A 4,177-nucleotide genomic window follows, 5' to 3' on the forward strand; every position below is an offset into this window, starting at 1 on the left:
AATAGGACTTCAAAATTACAACATTTGTCTGTATTGTCTGAATTGAGACACTTGTCTCTATTGATCGTATTATGGGTAAGTTCATTGTGGTGGATAAAGAATGTTGTCCACTACACATGAACCTGTTGTCGAATTTACCGATGGACTTATCGACAGATAAGTCTATTGGTAATGTAATCTGTTTTCATGTCATTACCTACAATCATGATCTGTTAGTAATTATCGACGGTCATGATTTGTCGATAATGTAACCTGTTTTGTCATGTCATTATTGATGGAGGATCGTGACTCTCAGTAATTACCGACAATTTGATGTTGTTGGTAATTACAAACGGTCTTAGTCTTTTGGTAATTAATGATGAGAGTATAAGTCGTCAGTAATTATTGACAAATAGGTTATCGATAATTATCGACAATATGTTGGTGATTATTTTTTTAGAATGTATTTATTGACAAAATTTCAATCGTTAATAAAATATCAAAAAATTAAGTTAAATATATGTTTTGGTCCTCATATTTGTGCCCAATTCTCAACTGGGTCCTCATGTTTTTTTTTTTGTCCCAATTGAATCCAAATATTTGTTAATTTAAGGCAATAAAGCCCTCTCCGTTAACTTTCCACTGACGTCTTCTAACTGTGCAGACGTGCATCAGACATTAATAGGTCATTTAAAGTGATTCAACTACGTTGAACTTTTATTTAAAAAAAATAGTGTTTAATGATTCTGTTCTGTCCCAAAAACGACCCTCAAAGGCTTCTGGGATTTGATGATTAAATCTAACAACGTTTGGATGCAGTGGAACCCTTATAGAGGGGTAATAGATGAGATTTCAGCATCAGCAACCCCTTTTCGTCACAAGAAAGGAAGCTTGTTCCTGATTCAGTACTTTGTGTTTTGGAATGAAGATGGTGTTGAGACCTATGATCATAACATGAAATTTTCGAAGTTGCTTTATGAGTTTATGACCCCTTTTGTTCTGTAAACTTCAAACCACTTCCCTCACTCCATTTTCTTCGTTTCCCAATCTCATATAATTTCTCTCCCTTTCGTCATTCTCTCACTGGACATCGTGCAAATTGTAGTTCTCGTGAATATTCTCTTCGTGGGTTGAGCTAAGGAAAACCACACCCCTCATTGCAGTTCAAGATCTCGCATTTCTCTCTCTGAACTCATGTACACCTCTTTTCTGCACTTTTGTTGTTTCCTTTTTTATCTTTCGTTGTGCATTGACCTAAGCAAATTTTGAATACAAAGAGAACCCCTCGCCGCCGATCTGCAGGGAAGAAGAATCCCAACCAAATTTCGAATACAGAGAGAACCCATGATTTCCCAAATCAATTTGAAACAAAAACCCTAATCCCAGTTTGCAAAAATTAGATATCGACATAGAAGCTCCTACAGAACCCAATAAAAAACAGAAGAGGAGGAAGAGAAGGAAGTTTCCTCCTTGCCGCGAATCAGAACACAGAGAAGAAGAATAAGAACTGCCAACGTGCCTCCGCCCCCCTTCCGTCACGCCTTCGCGAGACCACTCCCTAAGCACGAGCCAAAATGGTTTTCCATGGTTGGATGGTCCACGAGATCATAGAGGAGAAGAAGCTCTAATGGCTCACGTAAAAGGAAAGAGGACGAACTGGAAAAGCAAATTTCTAGGGCGACCAAAGCTGGGTTTTCCATATTCTAAAAACTTAAACCCTTATTTGGTTCTCTTATTGGGTTTTCCAAATTTCTAACTATTTTTTTTAAATAATAAATTTCACGTAATTGAATCACTTAAAATGACCTATTAATGTCTGATCCACGTATGCACAGTTAGACGGTGTCAGTGGAAAGTTAATGGAGAGGACTTTATTGCCTCAAATTAACAAATATTTGGATTCAATTGGAGCAAAAAAAAAAACTGAGGACCCAGTTGTAAATTAGGCACAAATATGAGGACCAAAACATATATTTAACCAAAAATTAATATTATCGATGAATTTTAGTATTTATAGACAAATATGATCCATCGATTAACTAAAAAACTTTTATTGTAGTGATAGTTTCCAACTATACAAGAAGGTCAATTTCCATAAGATAGTCAAACAAACGGGTTTGAATAAACATTCATAAGAAAACAACAATTACAATCAGATTAATCAAGAATTCACACAAAATAAAGATAGAAAACTAATTCGTAAATTTTTCGTCCATATACTTAGGCGACAAAATGATGTTGGTAAGACATATTTTTTTATCTTTCCCTTTTACAAATGTGTTATTGAGAATTCAAAGTGGCTGGAATGGAGATTTACTATTTGGTTAAAAGTCATATATAAATACTTTATTTTACTTTAAGATATTGTAATAATTTAAACATTTTAAACATAAATCTAATACATTAAGCGTTTCTGATTAAGCTACATCAAAAGTTGAACCTCGATTATTTTCAATATTTGGCTCGAGTAACTATTTTAATTAGGATTAAAAAAAATGAATTATCAATATGTAATAAGTAAATTAAAGAAATATAAAAATAATTAAAAACTGACTAAATTTTTAATATTACATATATTACATTAAATACAGAAAAATAGCCAACAACATTCTCAAAGTTGATAAATAGTATGTTCATCCAAAATCATACCCTTAAGAATATGGTGCATTAAAAAAGACTTACATAGATAAAACCATATATGTTCTTTACCCAGATGCTTTCCCCAAATCTAGGATGAAGTTATAAGAAGTTAGTTCCTTCCTATATTAAGACATTATGTACCAAAATTATAATCATTTAATTTCACTGAATAATTGTGAATTAGAATTATGCATATGCTTTCAATACTACAGACAAAAGAATGTATACACAATAAAATAAATTCAAGGAATATTCATATAAATTAATAATACAAGTGTGAACATAAATTTATTTATATGATGTGGTAACATCAATAGACAACAATATTACTATTTTTTTTTTAATTTATAAAACCTAAAGAAGATTGAAGGACACACCAAAATAATTATTCTCATATATGAACTTAAAATATATAAAATAGAAAATTTGTTATCCATAATATTGTAAGACAAATATAATCATACCTATCCATGAATCATTTTTAATGAAGTTATCATCTTGATCACTCTCAACTTCATGCAAAGATCTAATCTCCATGCTTAAACATCTTGGGATGTATACATTATGGTAGTAATTTACCATGCATTTCAATGATTTAGATGGAAAATGCTTCATGGCAAGCTTCCAAAATTTCTGGTCTTTGAAGATTTATTAAATTTCATTAGAGATTCAAATTTCTTATCCTCTTCNGATGTCCATGACTGTGAAAATTCTTCTCCCATTTCCCCAATTCCTTCTGTGCAGCTTTCACTAATATTAGGTTTTGGCCAAACTTGAACACCTAACCACTTTGAATCATCATTATTATATACATTTGTTGTGCCTTCCCACTTAGGAACTGCAGCTTAAAAACGAGATCCAACAGGAATAGCTGGCCTTAGAATTTCATTATCCTATGATAATGACATGTTATATGTTTCATGTAGCTCAATATCTTCATTTTCTAAGTATGAATAATGTGAAGTCTCATTTGACTTATCAAAATCCGTATTGAGCGATGATTCTAGAGCTTTTGAAAATTTCGAAGTTGATTTCTCCTTCATTGATGTCTTGGTACTATTAGTAGTAGCAATCACCAAACATTGACTATAATTAGTGCAATGTTTTATTTTATCATCTAGGATTCCATTTTCATTACCATGTTTCTTTCTATTGATATGTCCATGGACAACACTTTCATGACATCTCATATATTGGTCAAATTTCCTCTTCTGAAAATAAGAGAACAACATTTTAGTTAAAAGAACAAAACCATTCAAAGGGATCAAAAAATTCTAACAAATTAGTGGTATTTTACATGTGCAATGAAGAATTCAATTTGAAAAATCATAAGAAAAAAAAAGTAATAACTTAAAACACTAATTTCGAATTAATTAAAAAGATAAGTAGATTTAAGTTTATTGAGTGTATAAAACACTCAGTATAGTTAAGGCTGTGTAATAATAAGTGCAAAATATCATACAATGATGAAAGAATTCAGAAGTACATACCACACATTTTGCATTAGGATTCAAAAGTACGTCAATCTTATCCATTATATTTTGAAGTCTGTGATAGA

This window comes from Vigna radiata, chromosome 8 (genome assembly GCF_000741045.1).
Source record: "Vigna radiata var. radiata cultivar VC1973A chromosome 8, Vradiata_ver6, whole genome shotgun sequence".
NCBI classification, from domain to species: Eukaryota; Viridiplantae; Streptophyta; class Magnoliopsida; order Fabales; family Fabaceae; genus Vigna; species Vigna radiata.